Source organism: Larus michahellis, chromosome 6 (assembly GCF_964199755.1).
Source record: "Larus michahellis chromosome 6, bLarMic1.1, whole genome shotgun sequence".
NCBI classification, from domain to species: domain Eukaryota; kingdom Metazoa; phylum Chordata; class Aves; order Charadriiformes; family Laridae; genus Larus; species Larus michahellis.
Genome location: NC_133901.1, coordinates 34,643,650 through 34,655,807, shown reverse-complemented (window position 1 = coordinate 34,655,807; position 12,158 = coordinate 34,643,650). Strand labels below are relative to the sequence as shown.

At 37.6% G+C, this 12,158-nt stretch overlaps 1 protein-coding gene across 21 annotated transcripts in view; it reads left to right on the top strand.

The window, feature by feature from the left end:
* PCDH15 (protocadherin related 15) overlaps window positions 1-12,158 on the top strand; it is a 799,343-nt gene that overhangs the window by 184,767 nt on the left and 602,418 nt on the right. For all 21 annotated transcript variants that reach the window (XM_074589897.1, XM_074589896.1, XM_074589895.1 and 18 more), the window contains one exon: window positions 8,674-8,751. The gene's annotated coding sequence lies outside the window, so the exon portion shown is untranslated. The remainder of the gene's footprint in view (window positions 1-8,673; window positions 8,752-12,158) is intronic.

The following is a 12,158-nucleotide window of genomic DNA, read 5'->3' as shown; positions in this document are numbered from 1 at the left end:
TAATGCTGAAAAAAAAATATGTTGTAGAAAATTTTGAGGAAGTATTTCCCTTAAAAAAGAAAAAATAATTATTTTCTTAATTCAAGTTTGTTTGGGTTTTTTTTTCCCTGTTATGTTAATATGTAAGTATGTTAATTCACCTTTGAACATCCAAGTTGCCTTTCACAGCAGTGATGGCTAAACTGACTTCCCTTCGTCTATTCTCAAAATAATTGTCATAGTTACTGATATTATTGGATTGTTAACAATGGAACACACTGATTTCAGAGACAGTGTTGGCCACTGAGAGCAGCCTATCTGTTAACTTTTTTTATTTCAGCATACATTTCCCAGTAATTTTGTTTACTTTAAAGAAAAGCTTTATCACCACATGAATGGCATTCTTCAGTCCTTGCAATCTCTTAAGATTGGGACTCTTCGTTTTAAAAATTCAAACAAATAGTGTCCTTTTAGGGTTGTTCTTTTCTTTTAAAAACAGTGCAAGAGCAAGGTAGGAATAGTCATCAATTTAGAGCTTCCTGTCAAGTTTTATATACACTGTTTAAAACATAAATCAGTTAGAAATGTATCACTTAGAAATCAGTGCCACTTAAAGGAATATATATTCTTTATATGGGCTAGATATGAAAAGCCCTGAATGAAAGGAGATGCCTTTGGAAAGGCTTGATTAGATACATAGGCTTGCAGAACAATATTTTCTAAAATCAGTATGTATAACATTGAGTTTTACAAACACCTTCAGTCAGCCTTATGAGAAACTTGATCTTTCACATTTTTAAGGTAGTCTGATAACACAGACATGCTGCTAGACCTATTTTTTATCTGTGACACTTTTTTTTGTACAGTAAAGGAGAGTGATAGCTATACTTATTTTTTTATGACAATTATGTATATCATAGTTTACTTTTGCTTGTATTGTGCCTGAATACAGAGAGATAAATTGAGGCTTCTAAGAACAGCAAAGAAGAAAACTGTAGTGACCGGTTTTAAGACACTATTTACAGGGAGTTAATGGAAAATAGAGGAGCTCTGAGACATTCTTTTCCTGCAGTACACCACCAACACACCTGCTTTTCTGCCAACGGCAGGGTACACAATATTCAAGGGGTTTTTCAGCTATCTGACCTGTGGATGAGTCGGCCTCCCAGAACATTTTGGGTAGAGATCCGCTGAAGGGCCTTACTGCTCACCCCATACTAAGGTGATTCTCAGGCTTTCCAGGTGGGCATTGTTCTCTGTGACCAAATCTTGTCCTGAGAATGAACTCCCTTGATTATATGACAGATAAAACTAGGAAAGAGAATGCAGAAAACCAGTCCCTGGCCACTTACTGTATCCTGGATCTGTTACTACTATAGTGAGCTGCAAGAGCGATAAAAAGATCCGAAGAAACATAGGACTTCAGGCATGGAGATCGTGCTTGATTTGGGATAAAGTTGTTGTAAACAGCTGTGCTGTGCTTTCTTTGGAAACTCAGTCTCATATGTTTATTAGCTACACAGCAGTGCACTGCTAAGTCTTCTTGCCTAGGTACCAGTGTCTGCAGGGACTGGCAGCTTGTGACCTTGTGGTGGGCTGTGTATAACGTAGATCTAGTACTTATTTGTCTCAGACCGTACCGCTTAATGTGGCTTGGGAATCCCTCTTGCAGGTGATTTTGACATGCAAGGAGCAACAGAATTAATCCTTGCCTGAGCAAGGCAAGCAGGAACTGGAACAATTTCTTCAGGTGATTTCAGTATGCTCTTGAAAATTGTCTTGGCTCCCAACCATTTTAGGCTCAGAATACCGGAAATTATTTATAAAGCCACCATGCATGAGGGACATGCATCACAGAATCTTTATTGAAAGCAGGTGCTAGTTCTCCAGTTTGCAGTGTAGTAGGTGGAAGCATCAGCATCCTGGGGTTGATGGGTGCCGCTTCCAGTGTCGTGTAATTACTGTTTGGGAGTTGAATTACTTAGCGTTCTGTATTTCATACCCAGGGAAGGGATGGATTGTATTTACTGCCTTAAGAGCTGGTTATTTCATGTGTGGATAGGTATTCATGGAGTTTTTGAGACACACCTGTTCAGTCAGTGCCCTTGCTCTATTGAGATTTGTTTCTTTTATCCAAGCAATAGATTATCTTTCTTGATGAAGCCATATAAGCTGTGCTTAAAGGATGTAAAAGGTTTTCTTACTTTTTTATTTTTCTAATCTAATGTGCAGTGAAAAATTTTTATCTGTAAAGTGACATTGGTCTGGGAAGAGTGCTGGTTTGAATTCCTATACTATTTTATTCCTATTCTTATTTGTAGCTCTAAAGAAATACATTTTCCTCTAGAAAATGGCTGACCCAGAATAGACTATATTTTAATCTCATCAGGAAAAACATTTCAATACTTACGGTCTTGAATTAATTTGGTGATTAGTTTATTTTTTAAATACTGACTTAGCTGACTTTACATTAGTAAACAATGGCAATAGCTAAAGGAAAGAAAGATGATCCTGAGGTTCCCATGCTACCTGCAGTGTAAGTTCTGAGAAGGTTTTAGTAGAAAATGTTAATTTTATTTTGCAGATAAAATTAACTACAACTGTGAAAATTATGCCGAACTTCTTTGGATCTTGTTTGCCCTAGTTTAATATGAAAACTTTTACTTTTAGTTTGAAACCGTTTTTTACTTTCCACTTTTCGGCAAACCACATAATGAAATGGAGGCATCTATTCTTCAATCAATTAGAACCAATTTAGCTTTGTTAGTGTAGTTCTGCTGGGGGGCTTTTTGTCACTGTGGAAGAAGCCCCTTTCTTAAAACATCTGAAGGAGAAGCCATTTTAGTGGAGTTTATTTTTGGTTTTAATCTTATTATTTATATTCAGTAGAATGGAGGACTTTTACCTTTTTATTTGTTTTAGAAAACAGCAGTGCAGGTGTTGGGTTTTGTTTGTTTTTTTTTTCTTAATTTATCAAAACACAGCCATGTCTGTTGTAAACAAATTAAAGTCAAAGGTCAGACTGTCAGTTCTGCTGGAGTTGTAAGGACACATTTTTTAGAGCTGAATCTTAGCAGCATTCAGACTCACAACAGGCAAAATGTAGTGAAAGGCGCTAAATCAAGATGCTGTTTTGACTTTTAGGTTGCCCGATGCGGGGTCAGGAGTGGGACTTGATGATCCTTGCGGGTCCCTTGCAAGTCAGGATATTTTATGATCCAGTGATTCTATGAAGAAAGCCTATAACTATGGTGAAAAAAAAAAAAAAGCTAGCATTTCCTTTAGATTAACTTTTGGTGGTTTTTTTTTTGTGAACTTTGTGTCAAAGTACATTGAAAATAAAATATATCAGGCTGAGAATGGAGCATTTCAAAGAGAGTAATACCATGGAGATTTAACTGTTACTTATATCTGATTCTTTCGTTATGGTGATGATGATATCTGGGCAACCCAAAACTGCATTAATTTGTAGATGTTAGAGGGGAGGGCTGCACTCCATTGTACAATCTCAAGGCTTTTACTGATAACTGGAAGACAACTAGCAGCCAACATGGGCCAAAACCCTTCTCCTGCTGCTATAAACATATTTTGGCCATTGACTTTCTGATGTTTAAAAAAAGGTATAAAAAAAATACTGTATTGTGTTGTAATACTGTATTGTAAAATATTGGTATTGTCTCTATTAGTGCATTAAATCATATCCTGAAGAATAAGTTTGCTTTCTGTTACTTTGGTTTTGTAATTAAATTGTTACAGCTTATTTATGCACAGAAATCAGGTCAGTAGGTCATCAGGTGGCTGGAAGATGGTAGCTCATGTTTCTGTTATGTAGTAAGGGTTAAAAATAGACATATGTAAGCTAGGGTATTTGCGCTTTTCTAAACACATCGAGAATAAATACACAAGAATACATCTGTGTTTCTCAGTTGTTCAAAGATAGGCTCTCCTTTCACCCAGGGAACTGTTGATCAGTAAACCCAGCTAGCAGAGAGTGTTATGGAGAGAGTCTGAAGTAACTGTTCTATAGGTGAGCAGGGCTAAAATGCAAGGTATGTGATTTGAGGCCCATGGAAGAGCAGGAACCTCCTGCTCCTGTGTCTTGTGGATATGCAATAATGAACTGAAGAGTAACCAGAGAAGACCAAGGAAGACAGAAAACAGGGATCTGGTATGCAACAAGCTATGGTAACTTAGTTTGAGATGGTGATTCTTGCAGAAAACAGCAGTGTATTTATGGGATTGAATTCTCTTCAGATATCAGACTTACTCTTTATATGGAACAATATATGCACTTCATAGTGGTTAAGGTCCCTGGTGCAGGGTTAGAGATCAGGGTAGCAGCACATGAATGGGAAGCGACTGATGGGAATAGGAGGCTTGTACCTTGACTGAATTGTAATGCAAGGTCCTTCCTATGACTCAATGTGTAGTTACTGTTGCCATTTCAGTATCCTCTTGTCACATTGAGTATTGCATGGAGAAAATATGTTTACCTTAGGGTAACTGCACCATTTCACCTTTTCTTAGGTATTTGATGTTCTCTCTTTGACCTCTGAAGGCCCGTGTCTCCACTGAAGCTGCCCTGTTCCTTTTCTTCTGCACATAATACTCCTTCCTCTGTTAAGAACATTTGTGAACAGTGAACAAGTGGGAAGATCTAAGTTGTGCTACCAATAAAGATTTTAACAAAATATTGGCGTAATCAAGTTAAAGTAGTTAAGTATGTTGTTACTAAAAGCTAGATCTGGTGAGCCTTTATAGGCTTTGGAATTGGAATAGCAATTCAAAATGAATAATTTTGTATTACAGAGTATTTTCATATAGTTTCTTCCATGGTCTGTTTTTCCAACTATAATTATGCACAATTGACTCTACATTTCGCCCCAGTTTGCGGATTACCCCCCTGCCTATGTTTTGGGATGATGGCAGACTCCAGGCACACGTCCCTCTATTAGTTAAACTTCTTATTTTCCTGCAGTAAGGCAATCCCTTATAGCCCTTTAATACCCTCAGCAAAGAACAATGAAGCAAGCTAGCTTGAGTCATTCTGTTTCAACCTGGGCATTGTTTGTCTTTACCATCAAGATGGGATGAGCTGTGGAGGGCACAACTTGTTACATCTCTGAGTGTGTGCCCAGGCACCCACATGAAGAACCCTGAATCTTTCCAGGAGTCTTGAAGTCTAGGTTATCATAATCACAACTTGCTCTGCTCTTAGATTTTTCCTGTTAATAATATGCACCAAGTGCAGCTTGTTGCCATTAGCACGTCGATGTTCATTTTTTTTTTTTGTATTACACACTTACCAGCAGTTCATAGTGTTGTGCTCAGTAGCATACCAATAACAAAGTTAGGCAGAGAGAGGGTGGTTGATGGATTTATTTTTTCCCGCCTAGCGTAATGGGCAGTGTGATAAGAGATTGTACCATATGTAGAAAATCATATTATTTTAAAATGTAAATAAATGCAGCTGTTTTGAAGAAAGAAAGGTAGCAATTCACAGCTCAAACAACATGAGAAAAATGTGCAATACCAACACTCTGCGAAGGAACAGTTTCTCCTGGAAAGTGAACAGTCAAAGCTCATGCTTTCAAATATTCACTCTGTTAAGACTGAACATTATACAGTAATCTACTACCATTGGGGTACAACATATATACAGCTCTTTGTTGTTTCTGCTATCAGGGTACAATGGCTATTGTATTCTTTGTTGGTTTTGATTGCAAGATAAAGAATAAGAAGTCCAAGACTAAACAAATTATTTCCAACTGACTTACTGATTTATCTATTTTTATGACATGGGAGGAGCAGTATAGTGATTTTACTAATAGGGATAAGCATCTCAGTGTAAAGTCTGGAAAGCCTAGTTTTACTGCTATTATTGATGGCAAAAAAAGAAAAAAATGGCACAATGCTGCAGGAGTTCTACCGATTCTAGACTTGCTATCTATTTAACATTGTTTAAAACTTATGTTTATATCAGAAATTAGTATGATGACATTAAATTAGAGATGATGAGGTGAACTGTTATGCTGGTTATGAAAAATTCAAAACTAGCTTCAGGCATACAAAGTAAGCAACTTCATTATAATGCAAAGTATTTTACTATTGTTAAAAATTAAACTACATTCCAAATGTTATTTAAGCTCCTATAAAAAAAAAAAGCTTAAGTTCTTAGAGTTATTGTTTTGTTTTGAAGTGAAATGTTACCTATGCAGATAGGTATTTTCAGAGCATTTGGCTGATCTCAGAGAAAATACTGTAGAAAAAATATTACCAAGCTTGAAGAGAAATATCAGTGTTTGTATTACCCTTTGTCTTCTCCCTCTGCACTTAATATGAAATTTCTATTAATTATCAGAAACAACTACAAAGCAGTGATGCACAGCTCCTACTAATTTTGTTTTCCTCAGATACTGTATCGTTGTTTTCACTTGCAAAAAAAACAAACTGTCCTTGCTAGAAATAGCTGAGACACGCAGATGAGTGTGATTATCATGGGAATGTTTTACAATTCTTAGAAACTTTGTCATAATATTACTATACTTCAGTTTCCTCAAGTGGACTATGAAAATGTGTTACTTTCATGCTGTTCACAGGAGCCATGAGAATGAAACCGTGTCTAGCCAGACGGCCATAAGGCTGCACACAGAAATTTTTTTGTGAGATTCCTTTGGATTTGTGCACACGCAATTATGAAAAATGCTTTTTGTTCTTAGTTTCTGCACTTAACATTTCCTATTCCCCTTTGCTTATACATAGCCTATTCAGAGCAGCAAGCCACCCCTTTTAGCAAAGTACTAGTACAAAATGGCGTCAGGAGCCACCAATGTACGTTGCCTCTTAACCATTTCCTCACAGCAGAGTCCCCTTAGCAATGGGGCAGAGCCAGGGCTGGTTGAGGTAAGATTTGCGGGGTGTCGCTACCACTTTTAAATGGGTGGGGGAAATTCTCTGTGGTAAAGATTGTTCACTTACCTGCAGGTGGACTGTGCCTTAAGGCAGATGACTCTTCTGCTTTTTTTTTAGTTTTTTTGGGTGAATCCATCTTGGGGAGACTTCCGAAAGCTGAAGGAAAGGCAGTTGTTGAGGGGCAGTTGCTGCAGTTTGAGCCTTTTTCAGGCAAAATTTAAGGTGTTAGGTTTTTTTTCCATCAGGCTGATTGGCCTATTTATAATTCTGCCCTTTAAAAGGGAAATGTGGTGAGCCATCTCTGTGGTGCTCGAAGAGGGAGGTGACTGAGGGTGGAGGAGTGATCTGGAATGTTCCAGAACAACCTGGAATCGCTGGGGGTGGGATTAGCTTGAGTTCCCTTCCGGCAGCCAATCAGGGGGTGTCTTGGGGAGAGGTGGGCCAATCACAAGGTGGGGCACCTCCCCAGGCCACCTGCCTGAGGGGCCTGGAGGCAGCTGCTGAGGAGCCCGGTGGCCGCAGCCCTGAGGGGAGTGGGTTTGGGGGATGCCTGAGGAAGGGGGCAGGAATGGCAGAGGGTGCTGGGGTGGGGGGAGAAAAGGGGCGGTCTGGGGAAGGCTTGGCCTGCCTCTGCTGAGGAGAGATCGAGGACTGAGAGGTGTCCCTGGCCATGGCAGGGGGGGTGGAACTAGGTGATCTTTAAGGTCCCTTCCAGCCCAGACCGTTCTGTGTGACCTCTGAGAGACTGAGGCAGGAGGAAGCCGGGGCACAAGGAGCTGCTGAAGCCGGAGTTTCGGCTGGGCTGGAACCCAGGTGATCCCTTGTAAGGTGAGGTGTGTGGGTGTGAAAGAATAACTAAGAACACGAAATGTGATACAAAGCTTGGGTTGGTAGAGCTTCGAATTTGTTTGAATGACCCCTTGCACTGCATCTGTTTAACCCTTGACAGCTGATGAAGAAATACTCTCAAAGAATAAAATACCAAATTAAACGTAGGAGCCTGAAGTTATCTAGGTTTAGGCAAACACTTTTGGTACATTTCAGGTGTCTGTCTGACTTGCACATCTTGTTTATATACTTGCTTATTTAATGTTTATGCAAAAGGAAAACAAACCCTGCTTCTTGCTTACACAGGTGCTACTCAGCCTCTTTATAAAGGCAGCCGTTTCAGGAGACAAGAGTGCCATAATGTTCCTACTCTGTCATACCGCTGTTTTTCCTTTGGAAGTGCAGTCTAAGAAAAGCTAAATGATTGTCTATGCGCCTATGAATGTATAAAATAATAGAAGAAATAGAATTATGATGGTAATGCATGGATGTATTTTTGAAATCATACATAGGCACAAGTAATCATCAATCTAATCGTGCAACAGTTTTTAGATTTATTAAGCTTACTTACTGCAAATGTTAAATGTACTCATGTTACCACAAAAAAAGAAGTGTATTTTAAATCACTGTGTCTGAGTTGACATAGCTTGTTTTCTTAGTGTTGTGGTCAAATGACTTCAGAAAATACGTATTTTGGAGTATATTCCCTTCGTTGTTGAAGTCAAGGCTGTTACTTGAAGGGTAGGTGGTGGAATACATTCAAAGGCATTAGTTTAAATCAAACCAATTCTTTCTCTAGAAGGGTTTGATTTATGAATGTCAAATTAACTTTTCCAAACTTGCTGTAAATTATCTCAAATATGGGAATTTTCAAAAAAGGAAAATTAAATGTATTCACACTATGCACTCAAGGTAAAATTTGATGCAGTATTAATCAATAACAATGTCTTCTAGGATGATGGGGACGTAATTCGAGAGAGACATTTGGAGCAGCTGTTGTTCTCCTGGCTGATAGAGGGACCAGAAAAAAAGGTAAGAAAAACTTGTTCTTTTAACAGGAAAGCATGTTTTAAATTCTATTTTTTTCCTCTGCTAGCTTAATAATAAAAAAAAAATGCATGTTAGGAGTTTAGATGGAGACATATTGAACAGATAAACCAGATAAAGATTTAACAGTGTAACTGATATCGTATAATACTAAAAAAAGGCAGTGTAATAGTGTGTTAAAATAGGAGTCCCCAGAGATATAAAAAATGTGTTGTTTCTTCTCTTATGCATGTACAAAAAATAGTTCTATGAGCTGGGATAGATTTATTATTCTTCATTGATTGCCTCGTTCTGTTGGAGGACATTTCTGGCAGTAAAGTAGTAGACCTGTCACATCTATCATGATGTGTCGGAGATCTGTCAGGTCTATGGCTCTTTTTGAACTTCGCTGTTTCAGAAAAATGTAGCTGAGCATTACAGGCAGAAGTTTGACATTTCCAAGATGAAAATCAGTCTTTTATGTTGTGTTTCTCAAACAAGACTTGCGCTTTGATAGCACAAGTAGTGGTTTCACATGTTTGGGGGTACAACATGGGCACAGAATAATTTGGGTAACTGATTTTACAGGTGTTCTGTAGTGAATATAAATTGAAGAAATGATGATACAAGAGTTACTCAAGGCAGATGGCAAATCAAACGTTGATCTGCTGTTGTCACAAACATAAACTTAAAAGGTGTGAGCTTGTATTTATTTTCAAAGTTGGGGACTAACAAGGTAAACACAGCCTGTGGTGAACTAGTATACTGTATTTAGAGGGAAAGAAAAGAAGTGAGTATGAGCTCAGACTGAACTGCTAAAAGTATGATAAGCAATGAGATACGTTGAATGTATAGGAGGAGAGGTCATATGAAGCACTGTTGTAACTGATGGACATTGAACTTTAAAATTAAGGTAAAAAATATTCAAACAATTTGTTTAAGTGTAAAAGATGTTGAAACAAAGGGAACCATTGTGTCAACACAGGTCCTCATCAAGCTGGTCAGCATCTGGGCTTTTACTTACGTATTATGCTGTCACTAGAGACAAGCCACAACTAAGGTAGTTTTATGCTAATGGCTGTATCTAGACACAACAGAATTCTAAGGAGAAGGGCAGCAAGGAGTCATGAGCAGCCAGACAAGCACAAATAGATGGTAAAATATTTTGATGTTGGGTTGCTGCCCAGGGAAGATGTTTGGAAATAGTGAACAAAGCAGTGGTCTTGTTTTATTTTTAGTTATGTTCAGGGAAACAGTCATCAGAAAAATAATTAAAAAATGTTTTGATACTTAGTTTTCCCCTTCCAATAGAAAGAAGCATGGAAACTCCTCAAGTAGTACATGTTTTTGTTCTAGAGTATAACTATATGGGAGGAAGAATTGCCTCAATATGTATGTGTTGATTCTTTCTGCTCTCTTTTGATTTGGATAGAACTGTACCTTTGGTATAAACACATGGTATGATTAAAAGAATATTAAGATGGTCAAGTTGCGTTAACAAAAAGAATGACAGAGAAAGTAAAAGAAAGCAACAGTCAGAGGCGGAGTTCAGCTTTACTGAAATCAATCATAGTTACAGGCATAAACTGAGTGATTTTTCTCAATTTGTAATATATAAATAAATGAAGAAGTCTGTATGTATGTAGCACTGAAATGTGATACAGTATTCTGCATTTTGAAAGGTGTTTTTTTTTTTCATCCACCCTGAGTAAAGGCAATCATTTTCACAAAACATTTCTTTCATGTCAAGTGTCAAGACCATTCTGTAGAGCTGTTGCCATATATCTATTCTGATTTTACATGGAGAAACATGGTTTTACCTGCCTGCATAGCTCACAAAGCTAGAGAGGTTTTCTTTAAATATTTTAAAAAATCAGTTCAAGATAATCAGTCATTCTAAAAGATAACTATTTATTGAAATGTGTTATATTGAGGAAACATAGAACATAATGGAGTTTCTTGGTTTGTTTTTCCAAAACCTTAGGAAGCCTTTTTGCTACCTTCTGTTGTACGTTATCTGGTATTATTAGTGTTATAACAGTACCTATTTAAAATCAGGAGTTTTCAGCCTGATAGTTTTTCATTTGAGTCACCAGAGTACGCACTAATTTTCCACATGTATGATAATGTCAGCCACAAAATACTGACTCCACTTTCTTAAGGAGTTTTAGCAATGTGTGAAATGCATAATTAGAGGAGTAATGGGTTTGTACCTTTTAACAATTGTTTCATTCAGGACAACAGCAAAACTCCATAGAGCACACAAATAGTCTTAAGTTTAAATAAGATGATGTCTAAGTTGGTCTGATAATTTCTCGTCCACGTAATTATTACTAATAATAAGTTGGAGAAAGATGTTTTAGCTATTTCCAAGCTAAAGACATTGAGAGAAAAAAAATCCATTCTGTTCCAGAGTAGACGCCATTAACAGAGATTGCCTTCAGCCCATTAAACCTTGTCACTGAGATGTTTTAAACAAGTGTTTGTTTCTAAAAGCTGTGGAAGCTAAAGAATGAAAAACCAGTTTGTTTTTAAAAGCATGTTTTCTGAGCCTTAATAAAATGACACTTTGTCTTAATTTTGTGTCTCCACTCATGCAGGAAATTAGAGGACTAGTTTCTTCCTGCAGAACTCTTGTTTTCCAAGCTTCAGGCTCAATTTGTCAGACTATATTGCTCAAATTAGCTTGTAAATTAATTATTTGTTTCTAAAGTACAAGTGATATCAAATTGTATACGAATACTTAAAATATGAACATATTTCTCATTTGCTTATGTAATTATATGATGGTTGCTCTTGTCAAGATGTGTATTTGCTCAGAATCTTAGTATTAATTTACGTTACTGAGTTTCTCAAACTGCAATGTGTCATTGTTAAGTATAATTTAGAATTTTTTCTCTCCTCTAATCTTGTAAGTTGCTAGCTTGATCTTATTTCAGGCTAGAATGATCTCAAAACTCATAAAATCATAGAATAATTTGGGTTGGAAGGGACCTTTAGGGGTCATCTAGTCCAACCTCCCCTGCAACAAGCAGGGACATCAACTAGATCAGGTTGCTCAGAGCCCCGTCCAGCCTGACCTTGAATGTTTGTAGGGATGGGGCATCGACCACCTCTCTGTGTCAATGTTTCACCACCCTCACTGTAAAAAAATTCTTCCTTGTAGCTAGTCAGAATCTACCCTCTTTTAGTTTAAAGCCATTACCCCTTGCCCTGTGGCAACAGGCCCTGCTAAAACGTTTGTCCCCATCTTTCCTGTAGGCCCCCTTTTAAGTACTGAAAGGCCAACTAGCCCGGTGTGTGTATAGTGACAGTGGCAAATCTGGATGAAGATAATGTCATTAAAATGTCTGATTTCTGTATGGATATCTAATTGATATGAAATGACATTTTCAAGCAAGGCCTGCATGCTA